Source organism: Haliaeetus leucocephalus, unplaced genomic scaffold (assembly GCF_000737465.1).
Source record: "Haliaeetus leucocephalus isolate CR32 unplaced genomic scaffold, Haliaeetus_leucocephalus-4.0 Scaffold577, whole genome shotgun sequence".
Taxonomy (NCBI): domain Eukaryota; kingdom Metazoa; phylum Chordata; class Aves; order Accipitriformes; family Accipitridae; genus Haliaeetus; species Haliaeetus leucocephalus.
This window is the reverse complement of record NW_010973013.1, coordinates 1,217,132-1,228,297: the sequence shown is the minus strand read 5'-3', so window position 1 is coordinate 1,228,297 and position 11,166 is coordinate 1,217,132.

The following is an 11,166-nucleotide window of genomic DNA, read 5'->3' as shown; positions in this document are numbered from 1 at the left end:
GGGGCAGCCCCTTCCCCCCGGGGGCTAGGCGCTCCGCGGGACCGGCATCTGCGGGCCTCTGCCGGGCCAGGTGCGGGCCGTCTCCGCGTCAGTCTCCCACCCTGAGCCCCACGGGTGGTGGTTTGGGGGCGCGGGTGAGCCAGCGTGGGGGCGAGGGGCCTGGCCAGGAGGGTCCCGGCGGGAGGCGAGGCCAAGGCCGCGGGTCAGCCCTGACCAGACGGGCAAGCGGGCCACCGGCATGAGGTTAGCTCGGGCGGCTTTTACGACTGAATCCCGTCCAGGTTTTCCGTGGCTGGACGGTCCTTTGTTAAGGGGGAGGTTGTCTCCATGCTGAACAAAAAGGATCCTTCAGGAGCAGCTCACTGGTTGGGCCGCCGGGGCAGCCGCGGTCGTTTCGGAGGGGTGCTGAGGCAGGGCTCGGCACTGGAGGTAAAGCTGCTGGTTTCAGAGAGAGACTGAAAGTTATAAAGATCTTGGGGAACCCTGTTTTTCAAATATAGATGTGTGTGTGTAAAGCATTTACATAAAACTGACTAAAATAAATTTCCAAAGGGAAATGAGAGGGGAACAAAATCCACAATTTCTCCTGTTACGTTTTAAAATCCCATTTCCTGACATGACCTGTGATTTCTGTTCCTTAATTACACAAAGGTTGGAGCCAGCCACAGTGCTAAGCTCTGACTGTGTTACACGGCTTGTGTAACTGCTGCAATTACAATAAACACATAAAAATTGCAGTCCTCTGTTCTCTATTTCATGGGGACGCACTGAAAACCCAGAAGCTCCTGATAATGACTCACGACTTCAAGTTAGTTTTACTGAACAGTGTGGCCAAACAAATAAACTGGAAAGTTTAGGGCAGATCCGCATGTAAGGGGACAAATTATGCGGGCCATTCTAGTCTCCACTAGCAACATGGGGAAATACTCGCTGTAGTTTTTTTGACCACAAAAGGCACAATAGGCGCAAAGGAGAGTGAAGAAACACGGCATAGAAATAAAACGGTGGATGGGAGGTAAGGGGAGAAAAACTAGAATGAATTTCCCTGAGTCAGTAAAGCAGAAAATAATTGTTACTGTGGGGATCAACTCTGAAAAAGTCTGCAGTGATTAGACTGCCAAACTTTAATAAATTGCAACTCGTGGGTGTTATGTGGTCTAAACAATTCTGTTAAAGGGCTTTTCACCAATGAGTGGAGGCTATGAATAGTGGAAAGACTTAAGACTTCTTTTTTTTCTTTCCAGAACTGCTCACAGAGTTTAGATGCTGCTGTGTCAGAGAATCCAGCTTCAGAAACGTAAGAGTTGTCTTTCAGAGAGTCGGATAATCAACAGCTCTGATTAAAGGTGATAGATGTATTGACAGAGCCCAACGCGATTATCCCAAACACAGAACCTAACCTGGAGGGAGCGCTTCTCCACTATCTTAGGTTTTGGGTAGCCATTTATAACAGCAGAGTAGAAATCGCTTTTGGTAGTGTTTCATAGACACGTAGGGGATGTAAATACAGGCAAATGAAAGGTGTGGGGAGTACAAACCCTGTAACACCTATAACATTTCACAGAACCATGGCTCACCAAATTGGATCCAAGTTTTCAAGTGGGACACAGATATTTTCTTTCTGAAGGAGGAGTCCCAATTTTGGGTTGGCCAGTCAGAAGCACCTTAGGGTTGCTTTTCAGAGGATTTTAATTTTGACTCAAATGTTCAGGATCTTTTATGTGTTTTTTGACACAAGAGCTGTCTTAGGAGCTTGCCAAGGGCCAGTCATTAGCCCTGTAATTCACAATTTCTGCAGTTGAGCTAATGCAACAGAGCAAGATTAGAAAACAAACCCATTTTGGTATTTCTTTTTCCTTAACCCAGATGATTTCTGTGATCCCGTTTAGGATGCAGCTTCTAAAACTATTATATATGCACAGATTTGGAGGTGATGAATTGCAGCAGCCAGGGCAAAGAACAGAGAGAGGGATTTCATAATTGGCCTTACCTCTGAAGAAAATGTGATGTGTCACTATGACACTTATATACAGCCTGATACACAATTCTGCATAGCGTGTTCCTGGCTGCAGATCTTAAGGATTTAATCTTCCCTGCCACCACCACCACCTATGGCCCCATGGTTGTGCTGGCACAGCTGTTTGTAACTCTGCGCTGGGGATCAAACCAATGCTTGGATTAAAAGCAGCACCGTTTTTAGTAACACTTTTTTTTAACTGAGATCAGTTCTTTTTTCCAGTTTACTGTGTGGCCTTAGGTACTGTTGTGCTGACACAGCTGTTGAAAATGTACCTTTTCTGGTGGCAAGACAGGATATGGGAATTTCTACTGGTTTTGCTGGCTTGCCACCAAAAACGGGGGGCTGTATGTGAAACCACACACCCCCCCCCAGCAACCCTGAGAGCAAGGCCAGTTGCTGAAATCTCAGCAATTAAAAAGAGAAGCTATTTCTGAGCCTCAGGGAATGTCTGATACCTATAGTTAGTGTGCTGCTTCACTCTGTTGTTCTCCTCTTGCCTGGAGAACAGAACATTTTCTTGACATGTTTTGAAAAGTAACTTAGGCCACTGCAGTTACTCAGCTGTAAGTTGTATTTGATGTATGTCCAAAACTGTATTTTTCAAGTGAGTTCCAGTGAATGCAGTAATAGTAGAAATCTTTCAATGGGCTTTTTGTTTAGTGAAATAAAATGAGCAGTTGTTTATCACTGTGTGGAGTGTTTGGTGTGTAGCCAATAATAATTTAGTAGTTAGTAAGAATTCTGCTAAAACATAACATACTTGTCTTGCTTTCTTTTCTTGAGTTCCTCCTTTCTTCCATGCAAGAAATCATTCCAGTGGTCTTAACGGCCATTCCATCACTCGTAAGTGAAATCTGGAATGCTATAAAACCTCATTTACCCTTTCCTCAGTCTCTCCTTGTATATCCTTGCTATATTCCCTAGACCACCTTAGATAATGTCTTTTTTAGCTTAGATTTAAGGCCATAAAAAGCTCTGAAGCAATAACGTAAGTACTTGTGTGATGAAGATTTTTCATGCGGTTTTTCCTCAGGCCTTTCCCCCTCATCCAACCTGTATGTACATGATTAATGATCTCTCTTTGATCAAGCTTCTACATGTTGCTACTGCAAGTTCTGCTTCGTATAGTTATGTTCAGGCATCTGGATTGCACATGGTAATTTCTTTAGTTTTTTATCTAGTGTCTTCCTTTGCATAAATGACAAACTGAAAGAAAATAGTAGAAAAAGACCTTGCATTATATCTTAAAATATCATCCACGGAGATCTTGAGTTCTTGCGACTGCTGCAAAGTTCATGGAAGTTGCAGCTGCTCAGCATCACTCAGGGTTAGATATTTGGTTTCCCGTTCTTCACATTAATGCTTTTATTCAATCTAAAGCAGGTGCCATATTCTTATTTGCAAATGTATTTCTCTTTTGTGGATAAGGAATTCAGGTAAGAGTATTAAATTCATTAAAATAGTTATCTGTCACCGTGACATACTACTGGTGAGTAAAACAAGCTGGGCTTTCCACCTAAAAGAAGCTTTGTATAGAACACTGTGCATTATCATGCTAAATTATGGATTTGATGGGAAACAATACGACAAACTCTGATCTCAGTTATGCTGCTGTAAATCCAGAGTAATTCCATTTATTTCAGTGGATTTTTTTTTTTTTGTATCTGTAACATTTTAATTAAGAGGAGACTTTGGTGCTGAGATGATAATCCTGTTCTTGGACCAGGAGCAACATAAAGTCAGCACAGTTATACAGGTCTAAAAGAGTGTTAATGAGGAGTTAGTAACAAGGCAATTATTGCTGCCGGGAATGCTTACAGCTTAAAGAAGGAGATACAGTCACTTCTTTCAAAATAGCTTCAGCCCAGCCCTCAGTAAAGTTAAGGAGAAGGCATGGGCATGGTGATTATACATTCCATTCTTGTGTGTGTATGGTCTAAAACAGCTTGGGATTTGTACTGATGCAAACTTCAATCACACAGGGTTATTTTTTTCTTTGAAAGGGCATTTATGTGCATAAGGATGCAGATAGATCTTGAGTACAGTAGGATCTGAGGTCTTTGACTTCACTGGCTTCTGAATCTCAGTACCCATGAGAACTGAGTCTGCAGTCAGAAGCAGTTTGTGCTCCTGGATGGGTTATAACATGCCAAACTGAGCCACAGGTTTTCACTCCACAGCTCCTGAAGGAGCACGAAACATACTGCTTTCTGTGGGTTTTATGTTTTAAACAGCTTGGCTAATGGTTTTGCCAGGCTGAGCCATAGATAGTTAATTATATGAATGCTAATTTTCTACTTCTTTTTCACACAAGCATCTTATCCAGTGATTCAGACTCATACTGTCCTAACAGGGTAATTAAATATTGGTGTGACTTGGTTGTTAAAATACAGTTCATGATAATTAAAGCTGTATGGGGACAGCAGGATTCTGGGGCCCTGTCCCAGTGCCTGTCCCAGCCAAGTCACAACTTCAAGTCGGGATGAGACCTGGGTGCCTGCTATTCTCCTCCCTCCTTTTCCGCAGTGCCCTTGTTCCTGTGAAAGGAAACACACTCCAAACATGTCCCTGGTTGGGGCCACTGGGGAGCCTGCAGCCTTGGGCACACCACGATCCACACTTGCCGTACATTTTAGCCGTAACATTTCCCAAGGCAGCATGGTTTCCCAGTTTGCTTTAACCACTAGACATCCCCCCCCCCGTCATTTAATATGGACTAATTTAATCTTACTGTATGTTAGGGAGTTTATATATGTGCATGTCAATAACCATTGCACTAGCAAGAGAGCTGTCCCTATGTATGGCTGTGTTGCCAGCCTGGGCTTAATAGAAACTGCCCTTTCATTTTTGGATGCTGTTCTGACAGTGTTCTTGTTAAGCTGTTCGCTTTTGATAGCTAGAAAGATGCACCTCTTTCTGTTAAGTGGTCAGTTTAGTCCCTTCAGCATAATAACATATTCAAATTAATGTGCTGTCATGCAAGAGACATACGTTAGAGAGCAGACTCTATGCTGTCACAACATTGACTGTTGAGATTTGAGAATGAAATAGCAGTCCTCATGATGGCCTTCAGGGAAAAGAAGAACACATCTGGTAGCCAGCTCATGAACCGGGATTTGAAGCGGTCTGGAAGCAGACAGACACTCTTAGCATTAACTACTTATAGATTTTGTATCACCATTATGTGAAGTTTCTGAGCATGCTTAAGATGGGGTTAGATCATCTGCTGGCACACACTGGAAGTGCATTGATTTCTTACATTAATCTTTAAATAGAAAAGCTTTTTATTTGATAGGCATGACTTAAGGCTGGTTTACCTGTGCTATTCATGCTGCCATGGCTGACGTAATTGAAAAGTACAAACCATCAGAAGGGGCAAGTGAGATTAGATGCTTATAGTGATGCCTTCTCAAGTCCTCTGGAGCAGTGTAACTGCATCTGGGGTGGAAGGGCTTTCGGTACTTTTAACTAAGTTGACTTCTAACTCTAAGCTACGTCTCAGCCCAAATCAGATGGAAATTACCTCCTTCTCAGTTCAGCCTGCAGAAAGGAAGACATGAGCGGCTCCTAGACTGCTGTAATGCTGAAGTTTGAACCTTCCTGGCAGGTGAACCGTGCCAACTTGCTGAAGTGAAAGAGTAACACGCTTCCCCTGCCCCCTGTGCTGTTGTGAGACCAGCAACAGGCAGCTGGTGGGAAACAGTAACTTCTGCTGTTTGCAAAGTCAATTCATGCCCATCCCTAAAGTTGTGCAGCCTCCTTTGAGTGGACTCTTGATTTAGCTGTGTCAGTAAAAGCGTCTGGTAGTCCCAGCCACTTGTCGTTGCCTTTTCCCAGGAATTAATGCCCTCTCATGATGTGTTTGCAGAGATGCTTGTGTGAGTGCCCCTTAACCCACTTCAATCAAACTGGGTTAGCAAAAACCTCCTACTTAATCCATTTAAGCTAAGTCTGGCTCAGGTTGACCAAAGTAGGTTAGGGGGTGTCCACACGAGCCGCTCTGCAGGCAGATCTGAAGAGGTGGTAATTTCCACAAGAAGAAGTAGGACGGGCTGAGCAGGGGGAGTGGATGTGAATCAGCAACTTCTCCCATCCCCTCAGCTGGAGGCAGAAGAGGACGCCCGCCGCTGCCCCGCGCTGCGGTCACACACAGGCGTGTTGGGCAGCTCAGCTGGCAGGCGGAACTTGGGAAGCCGCAGCGATGCAGCTGTTTTCCCATACACCCCTTTCCGTAGTTGCAACAGTAGAAACACTTTGTGCAGAGCAGCTGTTGCCAAGAATGCCCAGCAGACAAAAGCCTCTGCAGGCTCCTCAAGCTCTCCTGTTTGAGCGTTTGTCCTTGGTCAAGAGTTGGTGCAGGTGGAGGTCCAAATTATGGTCAAATGAGTGTCAAAGTGGATTCTCGGCATTTGCATTGCCAGTTCCCGAGTCAACCGCAAGCACCCACATTCCTTTGATGTCTACAGTATGGCAGCTTTCTATAAAAGATGTCTGATACAGAGCTTGGGTAGCTATGGGGCTCGCAGGCCCACATAAAGCATACGTAAGAGCTGGGATCGGTGCTGGGAAGGGCTTCCTTACTTCCAACACAGTGCTGCTGTCACGATCCTTGTCACGGGGGTTGCAAGTATTTAGCTGTCCCTTTGGTTGGCTTGAGCCTGCAGAGAAGTTTTAACCTCAAATCTGTAGGTTTAGCATTTTCATAAGATTTGGAGTACATTAAAAATATGAAGGGTGATCTAGGTAGTATGTAGGTGTGGGGGCAGGGAGAATATCTGTATAAATTACATGCCAGGGCTGTGACTTTATGTTGAAGGGATAACTACTAACAAGATTTGAAATGTGTCCTAACAATTGCATTCTTGCTGAGGTATTTTTCTCTCTCCATTACCAACTTTAACTGATCTCATTATTTTTTGTAGTAAGTCAAAGGTCGAAGCGATCTTGCTATTTCAGGAATAAATGACAAAGTTCTCCCCTCTCTCAGATGAGGCAGAAGTTTAGAGGTCACACAGATACCAGAAACACATATGCAAGGGATGTGAATGAAGGAGGAAATATTCACTGCTCTCATCATTTTAGGGCCTAGAGAAAGATGAGGGGCCTTCAGGCAATTCCCAGCCTGATGCTGACCCTCCTTCCTTGTCTCCCTGTCTCTTACCCACTCCTGGATGGGAGGGAGAGGAACTGGGAACAGTAGCTGCATGTTTTCTGAGGAATCTCTGTACCAGATCTCTATTTATAAGGATTCAGCCAATCTGTGTCCCCCTTATGCAGCACAAAGAGATGAGGCAGGGCAGTGCATCTGCTCATACATATTTCAAATCCCTTTTTTTTTGTCCTTAGGGTTGTTTTCACTTTTATTTTAAAACAGTTAGGGTAAATCTGGCTGCCCTAAAGCTAGCTCCTCTTCTATATAGTTTACTCTTGTTGATTTAAAAACAAGAATCATGAGAAAGATTTGCCAGCATAGCATTTGCTATGCAAAATTTACATGCAGCTGCTTTGAACTAAATTCCCAGCAGAAGTGAAAGGATTTTGAGGCTTCCAGATCTTAGCAGACTACTGTTTTTTGCAGACAGAAATCTGTACGATATGTACTTCTCCAGAGATCCCTCCCAGCCAGCTAGGACTGTACTATCCTTCCCCTACCCCACTGCGACATATTATCAGCTTTTGGGAGCGGATCCTTCTGGACCTAGAAAGTTAATTAGCTTTGCTTGCAAATGCCTGCCACTGAAGTGACTGATTGCTTTTTGGAGGGAAGGAAAACTCTTGTCTCTAGAGTTGAAAAGAGCAAAACCATGCAAATTCGTGTAAATCTTCATGCTTATTTCTCTTCTGTGGGGCAACACTCTTCTCCATATGTGGGGAAAATTTTCCAGCAGTTCTATTTTGGTTTCTGGAGTTGTAGGTTGAATCATAAATCTAGTCTTATAGATAGAGAATATGATCAGGAGTGTTTGAAGGCTGTTTGCAGATCAAATGCTGGTAATTTCAAGTAAGATAGTCTTGCCCTGCCTGACTCCAGCCTGACCAGTTTCACAGAAGCTGAGAATCCGTTGACACTGATAGTTTTTTTGGGTAATGAAACCATGATCTAATCCAGGGCCAAAGCAGTAAACAAGTGGTTTGCTGTTTAGACATGTAAGGCAACTAATGTAATTAAGGTAATGCAGGCCACTTACAGCTGAGGTGAAGATGTCTCCTGCGTTGACACAGGGACCTCCTCGCTCCTCCGTGGCAATGCTAACTTCAGCAAGTGGACGCTTTTCTCCTTAGGAGCAGGATCAATTTGATGCCCCATAAATCTTAGTAGGTATTCTGTTCATTCCTCAGAGAAGTATCATGAGGGTTAATTATTTCTCTGCTCTGACTCAGACAGTGATTTTGTGCCAGAGGATTCTGGCAGTAAGTATAATCCCAGTGATACCCTCAGTGAGGAAACCATTGTTAACGATGTTGATGAGGAAGTGCTAATGGAAGCTGAACCAGAGCCTGATATAGAAATTGAGAGACCTAAGGCAAACAAAGGAAAGAGGTTGGAAACCTGGCTGTTTTCAGCCTTCTGCAGCAGATCTTACGAAAAATAACTCTTTGTCTTCTTCCCCCTTCCCCCCTCCCCATCCAAACGCAGGCTGCAGAATGGATCTCCTGAGGCTGAGCTGTGCTAGAGGGAGGGAGGAGATTTGCTGCTGGAGTGCTGGTGCCGATCGTCGTTCCCCTGGGAAGACGTGCAGCAAGGAGCAGGTTTCAAATAGAGTGTGTCTTCAGCAAAATCAGGCTGCCAGATGGGGCCTGAGGCCCTCGCTCTGCCCAGGCTCCAGAAAGGCATCGCTCCAGAGCCAGTCAGCACTGTGAATTATGAATACGTTAGCCATGTTACTCTATTTAGGACCTGTACTCTGGAGTTAGATGTTGCATGAATAAAACATGTTTTCCATACTGTTTTCCTCTATCAGTATTTTATAAAGTCATGATGAGAGACCAGTGATATCTACCTGCTGTGTAACTGTGCTGTGAGAGGCAAAAGGGTTCCCTGTGCCAGCACACAGAGCCCTTAAGAAGTTTCCCTTGTCCCAAAGAGATTATCTTCCTCTCCTAGTCTCATGTGGTTTCCAAGGCCCAGTTTAAACACATACAATGACATAGGATAGATAGCTATTTTCCATACATGGCATTGGTTGTTCAGCAGGAAGCATTCATTGCTTTAAGATGGTACTGAAAGGGATTCTCTTCTGCACTCCAAAAGAGAAGCAGGCAGGATTATCTTGGGTCACATCTTTTTTCTATTAGTCAAATGGTGAAACCAGACATCTGAGTTGTTTCAGTCTGTGACCTTACCCAGTGCTTCCTGACAGATCTCACAGCTTTTCTGTTGTCCCTAGTTTATATGCAGGATTCTTCAGTCCCCCTGGCAATCTGCATTCTTTCTTGAGCTTTTTCCTGGTATCTTGGGCCCTTGGGAGATCACAGCCTTGCCTTGGTTTCTATGTGGCTGCATAGCTAACCACTCCAGTAATTCACTGCCTTAGTCTGGATCCCTCCGCTGAACAGGCTTAAAAGTATTTGTGGCCTTCTCCAATGTTTCTTGATGCTATTCAACCTATACAGTGTTCTTTCAACTTGCATTCTTCCTGGATGCCTCCAGAAGCAGAATAGCAGGCTCCAACATTTCCTGACACTGTGGTCCTTTATAGCAACCAGCAGTTTACACATTTGTCATTCAACTCACAGTCTGCTTCACTGTTCCTGGCATCTTAGGGTTGCTCTCTCTCATTCCCTAGCATGCTATAGCCTTCTTCAGGCTCAGCAGCTGCTCCAAGAAGGTTCCTAAGGCTGGGGAGCTTTTTGCTGAAAACATTTTCCAGATTCTCCCTCATGCTCTCTAGCAATGAATTTTCTTCTATTTTGTGATATAATATGGTTTTCCTTGGCATATTTCTAATTGCTTCTTCATTTACCTTTATTGGTCCCTGATCTCCAGCAGCATGTGTTATTCCCCATAAAATCCGGACACTCTGTGACTTTATTATTTCAAACATACTTGTAGCTATACCCAGCGGTTGTAGCCCTTGAGGCAGTTGCATTCAGTAACATTCCCTTGTGTTAGCTGACTGTCTTTTGTGTCCCCAGCAATTCTCAGCCTTCTCTGGTTTTCATCGTCATCCTGAGGCTTGCATCTCATAGAATGGTGAGGCTTTCTCAGAGAGCTCTGTCATGATGATGTCTCCTCTGGTTTTCTGTATCACCCTGGGACCTTTCTTGACATACATATCTTATTCAACTTCCCTTATGTCCCACAGCACTTACACAGGCTTTTCCTACATCCTCAGCAACTTGCATGGTACTCTGATGTCCCCTGGCTGTTATCTGGCTCCCTTTGATCTTTCCCAGCTGAATCGCAGCAGTCTCTTAATATCCCTCTCTATCTCTGGCTTGCTAATGGTTATTTCCACATTCTTTTTTAAGTTTGACTCAAAACATTTTTGCTCATCTACAAACATTCACAATCATGCAGCCAAAAAGGACTTCCTGGTAAAGTAGCAGTTCAAGCATTCACTTTGTTTCTCTGACAACATTTTTTAAAAGAAAATACGTAGCTGTCTTTCTTAATGAATTCTGAGAACAGGAGATTGTTACAGCATTTGTAGAAATGTATATGAGCAGCCTGAGACTCTTTTACTAAGTGACTAAGTAAGGTAAGGACTATACCATGGTGAGCTTGCCCTGTGTGTAAAGACTCTGCAGAGAGTAAGACGGGCAATGCTCTCAAAAATTCGATCCACAATAGCAGTGCCTTTGCTTCTCTTTAATAAGATGCGTATCACTGTTCAATGCAAATTCACCTAGCAATATTTGTAAAGCACTTGCAATATTTGGGTGATGGGTACTATGGAAGTTTAGACTGTTGCTATTCTTACATTAGACATCTTTACCCATAATGATTAATGAGAAAATCCTGACTTGGATATGATAAAGCAATTTTTACTTGCCTGCAAGCTGGCCTCAAAACCTGAGGTTTGAAGTTTTCAAACAGAAAAAAGAAACAGATGCTGAAGTTTACAAAGCTGTAGAATTGGCTTCATTGTAATATCACCTCTTTCGAAAATACATGAGCATGCAAGTTATATTTCTTATTAGCT